The following is a 19,185-nucleotide window of genomic DNA, read 5'->3' on the forward strand; positions in this document are numbered from 1 at the left end:
GGTCAGTACTGAGGGAGTGCCGCACTGTCAAATGGTCAGTAGTGAGGGAGTGCTGCACTGTCAGAGGGTCAGTACTGAGGGAGTGCTGCACTGTCAGAGGGTCAGTACTGAGGGAGTGCTGCACTGTCAGAGGGCCAGTACTGAAGGAGTGCTGCACTGTCAGAGGGTCAGTACTGAGGGTGTGCCGTATTGTCAGAGGGTCAGTACTGGGGGTGTTTCGCACTGTCAGTGGGTCAGTACTGAGGGTGTGCCGCACTGTCAGAGGGTCAGTACTGAGGGCGTGCCGCACTGTCAGAGTGTCAGTACTGAGGGAGTGCTGCACTGTCAGAGGGTCAGTACTGAGGGAGTGCCGCACTGTCAGAGGGTCAGTGCTGATAGAGTGCCGCACTGTTAGAGGGTCAGTACTGAGGGAGTGCTGGACTTTCAGAGGGTCAGTGCTGAGGGAGTGCCGCACTGTCAGAGGGTCAGTACTGAGGGAGTGCTACACTTTCAGAGGGTCAGTACTGATTGAGTGCCGCACTGTCAGAGGGTCAGTGCTGAGAGAGTGCCGCACTGTTAGAGGGTCAGTACTGAGGGAGTGCTGCACTGTCAGAGGGTCAGTACTGAGGGAGTGCTGCACTATCAGAGAGTCAGTACTGAGGGAGTGCCGCACTGTCAGAGGGTCAGTACTGAGGGAGTGCCGCACTGTCAGAGGGTCAGTACTGAGGGAGTGCTGCACTCTCAGAGGGTCAGTACTGAGTGAGCGCTGCACTGTCAGAGGGTCAGTACTGAGTGAGCGCTGCACTGTCAGAGGGTCAGTACTGAGGGAGTGCTGCACTGTCAGAGGGTCAGTACTGAGGGAGCGTCGCACTGTCAGAGGGTCAGTACGGAGCGAGTGCCGCACTGTCAGAGGGTCAGTACTGAGGGAGTGCCGCACTGTCAGAGGGCCAGTACTGACGGAGTTACGCACTGTCAGAGGGTGAGTACTGAGGGAGCGCTGCACTGCCAGAGGGTCAGTACTGAGTGAGCGCTGCACTGTCAGAGGGTCAGTACTGAGGGAGTGCCGCACTGTCAGAGGGTCAGTACTGAGGGAGTTCCCAATGTCAGAGGGTCAGTACTGAGGGAGCGGGGCAATGTCAGAGGGTCAGTACTGAGTGAATGCTGCACTGCCAGAGGGTCAGTACTGAGGGAGTGCGGCACTATCAGAGTGTCAGTACTGAGGGAGTGCCGCACTGTCAGAGGGTCAGTACTGAGGGAGTGCCGCACTGTCAGAGGGTCAGTACTGAGGGAGTGCCGCACTGTCAGAGGGTCAGTACTGAGGGAGTGCTGCACTGTCAGAGGGTCAGTACTGAGGGACTGCCGCACTGTCAGAGGGTCAGTAATGATGGAGTGCTGCACTGTCAGAGGGTCAGTACTGAGGGAGCGTCGCACTGTCAGAGGGTCAGTACTGAGGGAGTGCTGCACTGTCAGAGGGTCCGTACGGAGGGAGTGCTGCACTGTCAGAGGGTCAGTACTGAGGGAGTGCCGCACTGTCAGAGGGTCAGCACTGAGGGAGTGCTGCACTGTCAGAGGGTCAGTACTGAGGGAGTGGTCCACCGATCCGCGGGCGGGCCTGTGCCGTGGGGGCACTCTTTTCCTGCCACCTTCGCCACGGTCTCCACCATGGCAGAGGCGGAAGAGACTCCCTCCACTGCCATGCGTGGGAATGCCGTCAGCGGCCGCTAACGCTCCCGCGCATGCGCTGCCCGGCAATATCATTTCCGCGCCAGCTGGCGGGGCGGAAATTAGTCCGGTGTCGGCCTAGCCCCTTAAGGTTGGGGCTCAGCATTCCGCACGTATAGTTCGGCGCGATGCCCAACTGATTTGTGCCATTTTGGGCGCCAGTCGGCGGACATCGCGCCGATACCGGAGAATTTGACCCCATGTCACTCACTGTGCGGAGAATCCCTCCCCGTGTCACTCACTGTGTGGAGAATCCCTCCCCGTGTCACTCACTGTGTGGAGAATCCCTCCCCGTGTCACTCACTGTGTGGAGAATCCCTCCCCGTGTCACTCACTGTGCGGAGAATCCCTCCCCATCTCACTCACTGTGCGGAGAATCCCTCCCCGTGTCACTCACTGTGCGGAGAATCCCTCCCCGTGTCACTCACTGTGCGGAGAATCCCTCCCCGTGTCACTCACTGTGCGGAGAATCCCTCCCCGTGTCACTCACTGTGCGGAGAATCCCTCCCCGTGTCACTCACTGTGCGGAGAATCCCTCCCCGTGTCACTCACTGTGCGGAGAATCCCTCCCCGTGTCACTCACTGTGTGGAGAATCCCTCCCCGTGTCACTCACTGTGCGGAGAATCCCTCCCCGTGTCACTCACTGTGCGGAGAATCCCTCCCCGTGTCACTCACTGTGCGGAGAATCCCTCCCCGTGTCACTCACTGTGCGGAGAATCCCTCCCCGTGTCACTCACTGTGCGGAGAATCCCTCCCCGTGTCACTCACTGTGCGGAGAATCCCTCCCCGTGTCACTCACTGTGCGGAGAATCCCTCCCCATCTCACTCACTGTGCGGAGAATCCCTCCCCATCTCACTCACTGTGCAGAGAATCCCTCCCCGTGTCACTCACTGTGCGGAGAATCCCTCCCCGTGTCACCCACTGTGCGGAGAATCCCTCCCCGTGTCACTCACTGTGTGGGGAATCCCTCCCCGTGTCACTCACTGTGCGGAGAATCCCTCCCCGTGTCACTCACTGTGCGGAGAATCCCTCCCCGTGTCACTCACTGTGCGGAGAATCCCTCCCCATCTCACTCACTGTGCGGAGAATCCCTCCCCGTGTCACTCACTGTGCGGAGAATCCCTCCCCGTGTCACCCACTGTGCGGAGAATCCCTCCCCATCTCACTCACTGTGCGGAGAATCCCTCCCCGTGTCACTCACTGTGCGGAGAATCCCTCCCCGTGTCACTCACTGTGCGGAGAATCCCTCCCCATCTCACTCACTGTGCGGAGAATCCCTCCCCGTGTCACTCACTGTGCGGAGAATCCCTCCCCGTGTCACCCACTGTGCGGAGAATCCCTCCCCGTGTCACTCACTGTGCGGAGAATCCCTCCCCGTGTCACCCACTGTGTGGGGAATCCCTCCCCGTGTCACTCACTGTGTGGAGAATCCCTCCCCGTCTCACTCACTGTGTGGAGAATCCCTCCCCGTGTCACTCACTGTGCGGGGAATCCCTCCCCATCTCACTCACTGTGTGGAGAATCCCTCCCCGTGTCACTCACTGTGCGGAGAATCCCTCCCCGTGTCACCCACTGTGCGGAGAATCCCTCCCCGTGTCACTCACTGTGTGGAGAATCCCTCCCCGTCTCACTCACTGTGCGGAGAATCCCTCCCCGTGTCACTCACTGTGTGGAGAATCCCTCCCCGTCTCACTCACTGTGCGGAGAATCCCTCCCCGTGTCACTCACTGTGCGGAGAATCCCTCCCCGTGTCACCCACTGTGCGGAGAATCCCTCCCCGTGTCACCCACTGTGCGGAGAATCCCTCCCCGTGTCACTCACTGTGCGGAGAATCCCTCCCCGTGTCACTCACTGTGTGGAGAATCCCTCCCCGTGTCACTCACTGTGTGGAGAATCCCTCCCCGTGTCACCCACTGTGTGGAGAATCCCTCCCCGTGTCACTCACTGTGCGGAGAATCCCTCCCCATCTCACTCACTGTGCAGAGAATCCCTCCCCATCTCACTCACTGTGCGGAGAATCCCTCCCCATCTCACTCACTGTGCGGAGAATCCCTCCCCATCTCACTCACTGTGCGGAGAATCCCTCCCCATCTCACTCACTGTGCGGAGAATCCCTCCCCATCTCACTCACTGTGCGGAGAATCCCTCCCCATCTCACTCACTGTGCGGAGAATCCCTCCCCATCTCACTCACTGTGCGGAGAATCCCTCCCCATCTCACTCACTGTGCGGAGAATCCCTCCCCGTGTCACTCACTGTGCGGAGAATCCCTCCCCATCTCACTCACTGTGCAGAGAATCCCTCCCCGTGTCACTCACTGTGCGGAGAATCCCTCCCCGTCTCACTCACTGTGCGGAGAATCCCTCCCCGTGTCACTCACTGTGCGGAGAATCCCTCCCCGTGTCACTCACTGTGCGGAGAATCCCTCCCCGTGTCACCCACTGTGCGGAGAATCCCTCCCCATCTCACTCACTGCGCGGAGAATCCCTCCCCATCTCACTCACTGTGCGGAGAATCCCTCCCCGTGTCACCCACTGTGCGGAGAATCCCTCCCCGTGTCACTCACTGTGCGGAGAATCCCTCCCCATCTCACTCACTGTGTGGGGAATCCCTCCCCGTGTCACTCACTGTGCGGAGAATCCCTCCCCGTCTCACTCACTGTGCGGAGAATCCCTCCCCGTGTCACTCACTGTGCGGGGAATCCCTCCCCATCTCACTCACTGTGCGGAGAATCCCTCCCCGTGTCACTCACTGTGCGGAGAATCCCTCCCCGTGTCCCTCACTGTGCGGAGAATCCCTCCCCGTGTCACCCACTGTGCGGAGAATCCCTCCCCATCTCACTCACTGTGTGGAGAATCCCTCCCCGTGTCACCCACTGTGTGGGGAATCCCTCCCCGTGTCACTCACTGTGCGGAGAATCCCTCCCCGTGTCACTCACTGTGTGGGGAATCCCTCCCCGTGTCACTCACTGTGCGGAGAATCCCTCCCCGTGTCACTCACTGTGCGGAGAATCCCTCCCCGTGTCACTCACTGTGCGGGGAATCCCTCCCCGTGTCACTCACTGTGCGGAGAATCCCTCCCCGTGTCACTCACTGTGCGGAGAATCCCTCCCCGTGTCACTCACTGTGCGGAGAATCCCTCCCCATCTCACTCACTGTGCGGGGAATCCCTCCCCGTGTCACTCACTGTGCGGAGAATCCCTCCCCGTGTCACTCACTGTGCGGAGAATCCCTCCCCGTGTCACTCACTGTGCGGAGAATCCCTCCCCGTGTCACTCACTGTGCGGAGAATCCCTCCCCATCTCACTCACTGTGCGGGGAATCCCTCCCCGTGTCACTCACTGTGCGGAGAATCCCTCCCCGTGTCACTCACTGTGTGGAGAATCCCTCCCCGTGTCACTCACTGTGCGGAGAATCCCTCCCCGTGTCACCCACTGTGCGGAGAATCCCTCCCCGTGTCACTCACTGTGCGGAGAATCCCTCCCCGTGTCACTCACTGTGCGGAGAATCCCTCCCCGTGTCACTCACTGTGCGGAGAATCCCTCCCCGTGTCACCCACTGTGCGGAGAATCCCTCCCCATCTCACTCACTGTGTGGAGAATCCCTCCCCGTGTCACTCACTGTGCGGAGAATCCCTGCCCGTGTCACCCACTGTGCGGAGAATCCCTCCCCGTGTCACTCACTGTGCGGGGAATCCCTCCCCATCTCACTCACTGTGTGGAGAATCCCTCCCCGTGTCACTCACTGTGCGGAGAATCCCTCCCCGTGTCACTCACTGTGCAGAGAATCCCTCCCCGTGTCACTCACTGTGCGGAGAATCCCTCCCCGTGTCACTCACTGTGCGGAGAATCCCTCCCCATCTCACTCACTGTGCGGAGAATCCCTCCCCGTGTCACTCACTGTGTGGAGAATCCCTCCCCATCTCACTCACTGTGCGGAGAATCCCTCCCCGTGTCACTCACTGTGTGGAGAATCCCTCCCCGTGTCACTCACTGTGCGGGGAATCCCTCCCCATCTCACTCACTGTGCGGAGAATCCCTCCCCGTGTCACTCACTGTGCGGAGAATCCCTCCCCGTGTCCCTCACTGTGCGGAGAATCCCTCCCCGTGTCACCCACTGTGCGGAGAATCCCTCCCCATCTCACTCACTGTGTGGAGAATCCCTCCCCGTGTCACCCACTGTGTGGGGAATCCCTCCCCGTGTCACTCACTGTGCGGAGAATCCCTCCCCGTGTCACTCACTGTGTGGGGAATCCCTCCCCGTGTCACTCACTGTGCGGAGAATCCCTCCCCGTGTCACTCACTGTGCGGAGAATCCCTCCCCGTGTCACTCACTGTGCGGGGAATCCCTCCCCGTGTCACTCACTGTGCGGAGAATCCCTCCCCGTGTCACTCACTGTGCGGAGAATCCCTCCCCGTGTCACTCACTGTGCGGAGAATCCCTCCGCATCTCACTCACTGTGCGGGGAATCCCTCCCCGTGTCACTCACTGTGCGGAGAATCCCTCCCCGTGTCACTCACTGTGCGGAGAATCCCTCCCCGTGTCACTCACTGTGCGGAGAATCCCTCCCCGTGTCACTCACTGTGCGGAGAATCCCTCCCCGTCTCACTCACTGTGCGGGGAATCCCTCCCCGTGTCACTCACTGTGCGGAGAATCCCTCCCCGTGTCACTCACTGTGTGGAGAATCCCTCCCCGTGTCACTCACTGTGCGGAGAATCCCTCCCCGTGTCACCCACTGTGCGGAGAATCCCTCCCCGTGTCACTCACTGTGCGGAGAATCCCTCCCCGTGTCACTCACTGTGCGGAGAATCCCTCCCCGTGTCACTCACTGTGCGGAGAATCCCTCCCCGTGTCACCCACTGTGCGGAGAATCCCTCCCCATCTCACTCACTGTGTGGAGAATCCCTCCCCGTGTCACTCACTGCGGAGAATCCCTGCCCGTGTCACCCACTGTGCGGAGAATCCCTCCCCGTGTCACTCACTGTGCGGGGAATCCCTCCCCATCTCACTCACTGTGTGGAGAATCCCTCCCCGTGTCACTCACTGTGCGGAGAATCCCTCCCCGTGTCACTCACTGTGCAGAGAATCCCTCCCCGTGTCACTCACTGTGCGGAGAATCCCTCCCCGTGTCACTCACTGTGCGGAGAATCCCTCCCCATCTCACTCACTGTGCGGAGAATCCCTCCCCGTGTCACTCACTGTGTGGAGAATCCCTCCCCATCTCACTCACTGTGCGGAGAATCCCTCCCCGTGTCACTCACTATGTGGAGAATCCCTCCCCGTGTCACTCACTGTGTGGAGAATCCCTCCCCATCTCACTCACTGTGCGGAGAATCCCTCCCCATCTCACTCACTGTGCGGAGAATCCCTCCCAGTGTCACTCACTGTGCGGAGAATCCCTCCCCATCTCACTCACTGTGCGGAGAATCCCTCCCCATCTCACTCACTGTGCGGAGAATCCCTCCCCATCTCACTCACTGTGCGGAGAATCCCTCCCCGTGTCACTCACTGTGCGGAGAATCCCTCCCCATCTCACTCACTGTGCGGAGAATCCCTCCCCGTGTCACTCACTGTGCGGAGAATCCCTCCCCGTGTCACTCACTGTGTGGGGAATCCCTCCCCGTGTCACTCACTGTGCGGAGAATCCCTCCCCGTGTCACTCACTGTGCGGAGAATCCCTCCCCATGTCACTCACTGTGCGGAGAATCCCTCCCCGTGTCACTCACTGTGCGGAGAATCCCTCCCCGTGTCACTCACTGTGCGGAGAATCCCTCCCCGTGTCACTCACTGTGCGGAGAATCCCTCCCCGTGTCACCCACTGTGCGGAGAATCCCTCCCCATCTCACTCACTGTGCGGAGAATCCCTCCCCGTGTCACTCACTGTGCGGAGAATCCCTCCCCGTGTCACCCACTGTGCGGAGAATCCCTCCCCGTGTCACTCACTGTGCGGAGAATCCCTCCCCGTGTCACTCACTGTGCGGAGAATCCCTCCCCATCTCACTCACTGTGCGGGGAATCCCTCCCCGTGTCACTCACTGTGCGGAGAATCCCTCCCCATCTCACTCACTGTGCGGAGAATCCCTCCCCGTGTCACTCACTGTGCGGAGAATCCCTCCCCGTCTCACTCACTGTGCGGAGAATCCCTCCCCGTGTCACTCACTGTGCGGAGAATCCCTCCCCGTCTCACTCACTGTGCGGAGAATCCCTCCCCGTGTCACTCACTGTGCGGAGAATCCCTCCCCGTGTCACTCACTGTGCGGAGAATCCCTCCCCGTGTCACTCACTGTGTGGGGAATCCCTCCCCGTGTCACTCACTGTGCGGAGAATCCCTCCCCGTGTCACTCACTGTGTGGGGAATCCCTCCCCATCTCACTCACTGTGCGGAGAATCCCTCCCCATCTCACTCACTGTGCGGAGAATCCCTCCCCGTGTCACTCACTGTGCGGAGAATCCCTCCCCATCTCACTCACTGTGCGGAGAATCCCTCCCCGTGTCACTCACTGTGCGGAGAATCCCTCCCCGTGTCACTCACTGTGCGGAGAATCCCTCCCCATCTCACTCACTGTGCGGAGAATCCCTCCCCATCTCACTCACTGTGCGGAGAATCCCTCCCCGTGTCACCCACTGTGCGGAGAATCCCTCCCCGTGTCACTCACTGTGCGGAGAATCCCTCCCCGTGTCACTCACTGTGTGGAGAATCCCTCCCCGTGTCACTCACTGTGCGGAGAATCCCTCCCCGTGTCACTCACTGTGTGGAGAATCCCTCCCCATGTCACTCACTGTGCGGAGAATCCCTCCCCGTGTCACTCACTGTGTGGGGAATCCCTCCCCGTGTCACTCACTGTGCGGAGAATCCCTCCCCGTGTCACTCACTGTGCGGAGAATCCCTCCCCGTGTCACTCACTGTGCGGAGAATCCCTCCCCGTGTCACTCACTGTGTGGGGAATCGCTCCCCATGTCACTCACTGTGCGGGGAATCCCTCCCCGTGTCACTCACTGTGCAGAGAATCCCTCCCCGTGTCACTCACTGTGCGGAGAATCCCTCCCCATCTCACTCACTGTGCGGAGAATCCCTCCCCGTGTCACTCACTGTGTGGGGAATCCCTCCCCGTGTCACTCACTGTGCGGAGAATCCCTCCCCGTGTCACTCACTGTGTGGGGAATCCCTCCCCGTGTCACTCACTGTGCAGAGAATCCCTCCCCGTGTCACTCACTGTGCGGAGAATCCCTCCCCATCTCACTCACTGTGCGGAGAATCCCTCCCCGTGTCACTCACTGTGTGGGGAATCCCTCCCCGTGTCACTCACTGTGCGGAGAATCCCTCCCCGTGTCACTCACTGTGTGGGGAATCCCTCCCCGTGTCACTCACTGTGCAGAGAATCCCTCCCCGTGTCACTCACTGTGTGGAGAATCCCTCCCCGTGTCACTCACTGTGCGGAGAATCCCTCCCCATCTCACTCACTGTGCGGAAAATCCCTCCCCGTGTCACCCACTGTGTGGGGAATCCCTCCCCGTGTCACTCACTGTGCAGAGAATCCCTCCCCGTGTCACTCACTGTGCGGAGAATCCCTCCCCATCTCACTCACTGTGCGGAGAATCCCTCCCCGTGTCACCCACTGTGTGGGGAATCCCTCCCCGTGTCACTCACTGTGCGGAGAATCCCTCCCCATCTCACTCACTGTGTGGAGAATCCCTCCCCGTGTCACTCACTGTGCAGAGAATCCCTCCCCGTGTCACTCACTGTGTGGAGAATCCCTCCCCGTGTCACCCACTGTGCGGAGAATCCTTCCCCGTGTCACTCACTGTGCGGAGAATCCCTCCCCGTGTCACCCACTGTGTGGGGAATCCCTCCCCGTGTCACTCACTGTGCGGAGAATCCCTCCCCGTGTCACCCACTGTGTGGGGAATCCCTCCCCGTGTCACTCACTGTGCAGAGAATCCCTCCCCGTGTCACTCACTGTGCGGAGAATCCCTCCCCATCTCACTCACTGTGCGGAGAATCCCTCCCCGTGTCACCCACTGTGTGGGGAATCCCTCCCCGTGTCACTCACTGTGCGGAGAATCCCTCCCCATCTCACTCACTGTGTGGAGAATCCCTCCCCGTGTCACTCACTGTGCAGAGAATCCCTCCCCGTGTCACTCACTGTGCGGAGAATCCCTCCCCGTGTCACCCACTGTGCGGAGAATCCCTCCCCGTGTCACTCACTGTGCGGAGAATCCCTCCCCATCTCACTCACTGTGCGGAGAATCCCTCCCCGTGTCACTCACTGTGCGGAGAATCCCTCCCCGTGTCACCCACTGTGCGGAGAATCCCTCCCCATCTCACTCACTGTGCGGAGAATCCCTCCCCGTGTCACTCACTGTGCGGAGAATCCCTCCCCGTGTCACCCACTGTGCGGAGAATCCCTCCCCATCTCACTCACTGTGCGGAGAATCCCTCCCCGTGTCACTCACTGTGCGGAGAATCCCTCCCCGTGTCACCCACTGTGCGGAGAATCCCTCCCCATCTCACTCACTGTGCGGAGAATCCCTCCCCATCTCACTCACTGTGCGGAGAATCCCTCCCCGTGTCACTCACTGTGCGGAGAATCCCTCCCCATCTCACTCACTGTGCGGAGAATCCCTCCCCATCTCACTCACTGTGCGGAGAATCCCTCCCCGTGTCACTCACTGTGCGGAGAATCCCTCCCCGTGTCACCCACTGTGCGGAGAATCCCTCCCCATCTCACTCACTGTGCGGAGAATCCCTCCCCGTGTCACTCACTGTGCGGAGAATCCCTCCCCGTGTCACTCACTGTGCGGAGAATCCCTCCCCGTGTCACCCACTGTGCGGAGAATCCCTCCCCGTGTCACTCACTGTGCGGAGAATCCCTCCCCATCTCACTCACTGTGCGGAGAATCCCTCCCCGTCTCACTCACTGTGCGGAGAATCCCTCCCCGTGTCACCCACTGTGTGGGGAATCCCTCCCCGTGTCACTCACTGTGCGGAGAATCCCTCCCCATCTCACTCACTGTGCGGAGAATCCCTCCCCATCTCACTCACTGTGTGGGGAATCCCTCCCCGTGTCACTCACTGTGCGGAGAATCCCTCCCCAACTCACTCACTGTGTGGGGAATCCCTCCCCGTGTCACTCACTGTGCGGAGAATCCCTCCCTGTGTCACTCACTGTGCGGAGAATCCCTCCCCGTGTCACTCACTGTGCGGAGAATCCCTCCCCATCTCACTCACTGTGCGGAGAATCCCTCCCCGTGTCACTCACTGTGCGGAGAATCCCTCCCCGTGTCACCCACTGTGTGGGGAATCCCTCCCCGTGTCACTCACTGTGCAGAGAATCCCTCCCCGTGTCACCCACTGTGTGGAGAATCCCTCCCCGTGTCACTCACTGTGCGGAGAATCCCTCCCCATCTCACTCACTGTGCGGAGAATCCCTCCCCGTGTCACTCACTGTGTGGAGAATCCCTCCCCGTGTCACCCACTGTGCGGAGAATCCCTCCCCGTGTCACCCACTGTGCGGAGAATCCCTCCCCGTGTCACTCACTGTGCGGAGAATCCCTCCCCATCTCACTCACTGTGCGGAGAATCCCTCCCCGTGTCACTCACTGTGTGGAGAATCCCTCCCCATGTCACTCACTGTGCGGAGAATCCCTCCCCGTGTCACTCACTGTGTGGGGAATCCCTCCCCGTGTCACTCACTGTGCGGAGAATCCCTCCCCGTGTCACTCACTGTGTGGGGAATCCCTCCCCGTGTCACTCACTGTGCGGAGAATCCCTCCCCGTGTCACTCACTGTGCGGAGAATCCCTCCCCGTGTCACTCACTGTGTGGAGAATCCCTCCCCGTGTCACCCACTGTGCGGAGAATCCCTCCCCGTGTCACCCACTGTGCGGAGAATCCCTCCCCGTGTCACTCACTGTGCGGAGAATCCCTCCCCATCTCACTCACTGTGCGGAGAATCCCTCCCCGTGTCACTCACTGTGCGGAGAATCCCTCCCCGTGTCACTCACTGTGCGGAGAATCCCTCCCCGTGTCACTCACTGTGCGGAGAATCCCTCCCCGTGTCACTCACTGTGCGGAGAATCCCTCCCCGTGTCACCCACTGTGCGGAGAATCCCTCCCCGTGTCACTCACTGTGCGGAGAATCCCTCCCCGTGTCACTCACTGTGCGGAGAATCCCTCCCCGTGTCCCTCACTGTGCGGAGAATCCCTCCCCGTGTCACTCACTGTGCGGAGAATCCCTCCCCGTGTCACTCACTGTGCGGAGAATCCCTCCCCGTGTCACTCACTGTGCGGAGAATCCCTCCCCATGTCACTCACTGTGCGGAGAATCCCTCCCCGTGTCACCCACTGTGCGGAGAATCCCTCCCCGTGTCACTCACTGTGCGGAGAATCCCTCCCCGTGTCACTCACTGTGCGGAGAATCCCTCCCCGTGTCACTCACTGTGTGGAGAATCCCTCCCCGTGTCACTCACTGTGCGGAGAATCCCTCCCCATCTCACTCACTGTGCGGAGAATCCCTCCCCGTGTCACCCACTGTGCGGGGAATCCCTCCCCGTTGTCATGATATTCAAACACACACATCATGATGGACACACTAACAGGCAAATCAGAGTACACAACACCACAACCAATCACAGACAAGAACACCAACCACATAAAAAGCACGAGCACGACACCTGGTGGTCAGTAGGTCTGGGGAGAAGGGAACAAGAAAGAGCTGTTAAAACACCACAAGCAGGGAGCCCCCCACGTGCAGAGTGCAAAGACCAAACTGTAAATAGCAAGTTTAAATAAAGAAGCGTTGTACCATATGCAACTGTGTTGGCTCATCTGTGTGTCAGAACACCCAACACCACATGGTACAGGAGTGGATCGATACCTGCCTACTAACCTGCCATTCTGGACATGGACCACACCGGCAAACCGCAGCCGATGCAAGTCACGGGGAACCTAGGTACCAACTGGAAGCTCTACAGGCAGCGATTTGACCTGTACATCCGTGCCACCGAAAAACAGAATGTCTCGGATGACTCGAAGATTGCAATGCTCCTCTTCTACGCAGGTCCGCACGCAACCGATGTTTTTAACTCACTGGTGTTCGAAGAAGGCGAAAACCAGGCCAAATATGACACGGTCATCCTCAAACTGGACCAGCACTTTCAAGTTGAACTAAATGAAAGTTTTGAGAGATACATCTTTCAGCAACGCCTGCAAGGTAAGGAGGAGCTTTTTCAACCCTTTTTGACGCACCTCCGGATTCTAGCGCAGTCCTGCGGTTACGGCACCACTACAGAGTCCATGATCAGGGACCAGATTGTTTTTGGCGTTGCCTCTAGTGGCCTACGCCAGCAGCTTCTTAAAATGAAAAGCCTCACCTTAGCGTCTGCTGTGGAAGCCTGTGTCCTCCATGAAAATGCTACCTGCCGTTTTGCCCGATTTCAGGCGTCCGAGTTGGCACGGAGGGGGTCCCCAGCCGTCGAATCGGCAAGCCAGGCCGCCCACGACGTCGAATGCATCCAGGCCGTCGATTACTTCCCGACCCACGGCCCGGACGACAGCGGCCGCTTCCCGCGCTTTTCGCGGTCTCCCGCGCAGGTGCGCGCCAAAAATAACGGCCACAACGAGGGACGCACTGCGCAGGCGCGCCCACCGCAAGATCGCACTGCGCATGCGCAGTGGCGCAACGAACGCCGTGACGTCATGACGTGCGGCAATTGTGGAGGTCTACACTTAAAAGGGCAATGTCCTGCAAAAAACCGACAGTGCCGCAGATGTGCCACGATGGGCCACTACGCAGCCCACTGTCGTGCGGCTCAACCCATGGATCCGGCGCATCCTCGACAACCTCGCAGACGAGTCAGGACCGTCCAGCCCACGCATCAAGACTTCCAGTTAAGTGATGCAGATGACCAGGATGCCTTCCGAGTTTCCGTCATTGATGTCAACAAGGTCAATGCCATCAATCCAGACGATGAGTGGTGTGCCACCCTGACGGTCAACCGATCGCGCGTCGCCTTCCGTCTGGACACCGGCGCATCCGCCAACCTGATTGCTTACTCTGCAGTCCAGGCCATGAAGGTCAAACCACCCATCACACCATCCCGGCTTAAGATGGTTGACTATAACGGGAACGTCATCCCGTCCATAGGATCTTGCCAGCTACAGGTGACTCACAAGAGGTACACGGCCACACTCCCCTTCGAAGTTGTCGGCTCATCAAAGGACTCGTTACTGGGCGCACAAGCGTGTAAGGTCCTTCACCTGGTACAGCGCATCATGTCTCTCTCTCCAGATGAGATATCCGACTTCCCGGATGCTGAGTTCCACGCAAATCTCCATTCCCTCCTCGCTCACAACCAGGAGGTTTTTGAAGGCATGGGGACATTGCCACACACGTACAAGATTCGACTCAGACCGGACGCCATCCCTGTCGTTCACGCACCTCGCAGGGTTCCTGCGCCACTCAAAGACCGCCTCAAGGCACAACTGCAGATTCTTCAGGACCAAGGGGTCCTATCCAAGGTCACGGAGCCCACGCCATGGGTCAGCTCCATGGTCTGTGTAAAGAAGCCCTCTGGCGAGCTCCGTATATGTATAGATCCAAAAGATCTAAATAACAACATCATGCGGGAACACTATCCCATCCCGAAACGAGAAGACCTCACCAGCGAGATGGCGCGAGCCAAGATATTCACTAAATTGGATGCGTCCAAAGGATTCTGGCAGATCCAACTGGACCCGGCCAGCCGAAGACTATGCACATTCAACACCCCTTTTGGCAGATTCTGCTACAACCGGATGCCATTCGGCATAATTTCGGCATCTGAAGTATTCCACCGCATTATGGAGCAGATGATGGAAGGCATCGAAGGGGTACGTGTATATGTGGACGATATCATCATTTGGTCCACCACTCCGCAGGAACACATGCATCGTCTACGACGTGTCTTTACCCGCATACGACAAAATGGCCTGCGTCTCAACCGTGCGAAGTGTGCCTTCGGCCAGACGGAGCTGAAATTCCTCGGGGACCACATCTCAAGGTCCGGGGTCCGTCCCGATGCAGACAAGGTTAGCGCCATCACAGCCATGCCACGACCGGCTGACAAGAAGGCTGTCTTAAGATTCCTGGGCATGGTCAACTTCCTTGGGAAGTTCATTCCCAACCTGGCTTCTCATACAACAAATATGCGCCATCTCGTAAAAAAATCGACGGAATTCAACTGGCACCAATCGCATCAGCAGGAATGGGAGGAGCTCAAGCACAAACTGGTCACGGCACCAGTGCTGGCCTTCTTTGACACGACTCGCCCTACAAAGATCTCAACAGACGCCAGCCAATCTGGTATTGGAGCGGTACTCCTGCAAAAAGACAGCACGTCATCATGGGCCCCGGTTGCGTATGCCTCACGAGCCATGACCCCTACCGAACAGCGCTACGCGCAAATCGAAAAAGAATGCCTGGGCTTGTTAACTGGACTGGACAAGTTCCACGACTATGTGTATGGCCTGCCACGATTCACGGTCGAAACTGACCACCGCCCCCTGGTCAACATCATTAACAAAGACCTGAACGACATGACTCCTCGCCTCCAGCGCATCTTACTTAAACTCAGGAGGTACGATTTTGAACTGATCTACACTCCGGGGAAGGAACTCATCGTGGCGGACACTCTTTCCCGAGCAGTGAGCACAACACCAGATGCAGAGGGGTTCGTGCGTCAAATTGAGGCACACGTGACTCTGACAGCAGCAAATCTGCCAGCTGATGATCCTAGTCTGGCCCACATACGCGCAGAGACGGCGACTGACCCCCTTCTGCAGCGAGTGATGCGCCACATGACGGAAGGGTGGCTAAAAGGGCAGTGCCCCCAGTTTTATAATGTGCGAGATGATCTCACCAATATAGACGGGGTCCTTATGAAATCAGACAGGATCGTTATTCCGCACAGCGTGCGCCAGATGATTCTTCATCAACTACACGAAGGCCACTTGGGCGTCGAAAAATGCAGACGAAGGGCCCGGGAGGCGGTATATTGGCCGGGTATTAATGAAGACATAGCCAACATGGTGCTCAACTGCACAACCTGTCAGAGGTTTCAGCCGGCGCAACCTCCGGAAACACTTCTACCACACGAGATGGTGACGTCCCCCTGGGCGAAGGTGGGTGTTGACCTATTTCACGCGCTAGGCAGAGATTACATTGTTATTATAGACTACTTCTCAAACTACCCGGAAGTCATGCCTCTCCATGATCTGACGTCGTCCGCAGTCATTGGGGCCTGCAAGGAAACGTTTGCTCGCCATGGCATTCCAAGGACTGTCATGTCAGACAATGGACCTTGTTTTGCCAGCCGTGAATGGTCGTCCTTTGCCGCAGCATATGGTTTCACTCATGTGACATCCAGCCCTCTGCATCCACAATCGAACGGGAAGGCTGAAAAGGGTGTCCACATCGCCAAGCGGCTCCTGTGCAAGGCGGATGCTGCCGGATCGGACTTTAACCTTGCCTTGCTGGCCTATCGATCGGCCCCGTTATCCACGGGCCTCTCGCCAGCGCAGCTACTAATGGGTCGCTCCCTCAGGACGACGGTACCTTCCGTCCTGGCACCGACAACAGACCATGAGGCGGTTCTTCGGAACATGCAACTGCAGCGTGATCGCCAGAAAGGTCGGTACGACACACGAGCGACGGACCTGCCCCCCCTGTCCTCCGGAGACAAAGTACGCGTCCATCAACCGTATGGTGGCTGGTCAGCACCGGCCGAAGTCCTCCGACAAGTGGCTCCCCGCTCGTTCCTGGTTCGCATGCCGGATGGTTCCGTGCGTCGCCGCAATCGGCGCGCCCTTCGCCGACTTCCACGCTCACAGCCACACAGCACGCACACGCCAGATCCTCAACAGGCTTCCGAGGATGACTTTGTGGAGCTGCCGCACATCACGCCCTTTCCATCGCCACCCATGGCCATGCCTGCACAGCAGCCGGTGGTTCTTGATCCACCCTTGAGGCGGTCAACCCGAATTCGTCGCAAGCCCATTAGACTGGACTTATAATACCGTTCATATGTTTAACAAGTTGCACAGTTTTACATGATAACCTGTTGTTGTTTATCGTTCCAGATGTCGTCTGACTGGACAACTGTTCAAGTTATTTTTTCTTCTTCTCTCGTTCGCATTCATGTTATGTTATGGTACAACTGGATTCATGTGACGCACCCGACATCGCCCCATGTACATAGTTCCGTCATATGCACATGCTGCACACGACACACACACACACTCTTAGATGCACTCACGTCACGATCATATTTATTACCACGTAGGCACATATCTTTGTAAAAAGGGGGGATGTCATGATATTCAAACACACACATCATGATGGACACACTAACAGGCAAATCAGAGTACACAACACCACAACCAATCACAGACAAGAACACCAACCACATAAAAAGCACGAGCACGACACCTGGTGGTCAGTAGGTCTGGGGAGAAGGGAACAAGAAAGAGCTGTTAAAACACCACAAGCAGGGAGCCCCCCACGTGCAGAGTGCAAAGACCAAACTGTAAATAGCAAGTTTAAATAAAGAAGCGTTGTACCATATGCAACTGTGTTGGCTCATCTGTGTGTCAGAACACCCAACACCACACCCGTGTCACTCACTGTGCGGAGAATCCCTCCCCATCTCACTCACTGTGCGGAGAATCCCTCCCCGTGTCACTCACTGTGCGGAGAATCCCTCCCCGTGTCACTCACTGTGCGGAGAATCCCTCCCCATCTCACTCACTGTGTTGTGTGTGGTAATACCAGGGGCGTCATTCTCCGACCCCCCGCCGGGTCGGACAATGGCCGTTGGCCGCCGTGAATCCCGCCCCCGCCCCCGCCGAAGTCTCCGGTACCGGAGATTGGGCAGGGGCGGGAATCGGGCCGCGCCGGTTAGCGGGACCCCCTGCTCAATTCTCCGGCCCGGATGGGCCGAAGTCCCGCCCAGAAATTGCCTGTCCCGCCGGCGTAAATTAAACCTGGTATTTACCGGCGGGACCAGGCGGCGTGGGCGGGCTCCGGGGTCCTGGGGGGGGGCGCAGGGCGATCTGACCCCGGGGATGCCCCCACGGTGGCCTGGCCCGCGATCGGGGCCCACCGATCCGCGGGCGGGCCTGTGCCGTGGGGGCACTCTTTCCCTTCCGCCTCCGCCACGGTCTCCACCATGGAGGAGGAGGAAGCGACTCTCCCCACTGCACATGCACGGGAAACTGACACCGGCCGCTGACGCTCCCGCGCATGCGCTGGGAAACTGACAGCAGCCGCTGACGCTCCCGCGCATGCGCCGCATTTCCGCGCCAGCTGGCGGGGCAACAACTGCCATTTCCGCCAGCTGGCGGGGCGGAAATCCCTCCGGCGTCGGCCTAGCCCCTCAATGTTGGGGCTCGGCCCCCAAAGATGCGGAGCATTCCGCACCTTTGGGCCGGCGCGATGCCCGTCTGATTGGCGCCATTTTGGCGCCAGTCGGCAGACATCGCGCCGTTGGGGGAGAGTTTCGCCCCAGGTATTGCCGTACCTGAGAGCTGAATGACCATTGGCTAGACCGAGGGGTCTACCATTGGATAATGTACATTGCCCCGCCCTGAGAGTCGGGGTCTAAGTACCGATGCCGTCCCAGCAGCCTTCACTTTCTGTATCACCGCTGCTGGGTACAGTTCTAGCTGATTAAAGCCGATTAGATATGACTCCTTTGTCTCGAGAGTATTGATTGTGCATCAATTTAATCAGCTAGTGCTTTTGAAGGATGGATCTCCGCATCAAGCCGGCGCGCCTTCAGCTCAGCCCTCACGCAGAAAACTCCGCTGCTATTTTTAAGTATTGGCTGGCATGTTTTGAGAGCTACCTCGATACGGCTGCCGACACCCCCACGGAAAGGCAGAAGATACACCTCCTACGCTCGCGGGTCAGCCCGGCGATCTTCCCCCTGATCGAAGGGGCGGCGAACTATGCTGCAGCCATGGAGTTGCTAGAAGGATATTACATTCGTCCACTGAACCAGGTCTACGCCCGTCATCTGCTGGCAAAGAGACGACAGAGCCCAGATGAGACACTCGAAGACTTCTACCGGGCACTGATAGTGCTGGGCCAAAACTGCGGCTGCCCAGCGGTGACGGGGAACGAGCACACGGAACTTTTAATTCGGGACGCTTTCGTGGCAGGTATGGCTTCCCCCGACATCCGCCGAAGGCTCCTCGAAATGGACACACTGGGCCTCACCGAGACCCGGGCCCTGGCAGGGTCCATGGACATTGCGTACAAGAACGCACTCGCGTACGCCCCCGCGTGCACGGCGCCCCCCTGCGTGGCACCCCGCCGCGGCAGCTGCCCAGACTTACCCACTAACCCCACAGACTTACCCGCTAACTCCGCAGGCCTGCGTGGCAAGGCGCCCCGCTACCGCCACCGGCCAACGCTGCTTCTCTGCGGCCAGGCGAATCACCCG

This window comes from Scyliorhinus torazame, chromosome 5 (assembly GCF_047496885.1).
Source record: "Scyliorhinus torazame isolate Kashiwa2021f chromosome 5, sScyTor2.1, whole genome shotgun sequence".
Taxonomy (NCBI): Eukaryota; Metazoa; Chordata; class Chondrichthyes; order Carcharhiniformes; family Scyliorhinidae; genus Scyliorhinus; species Scyliorhinus torazame.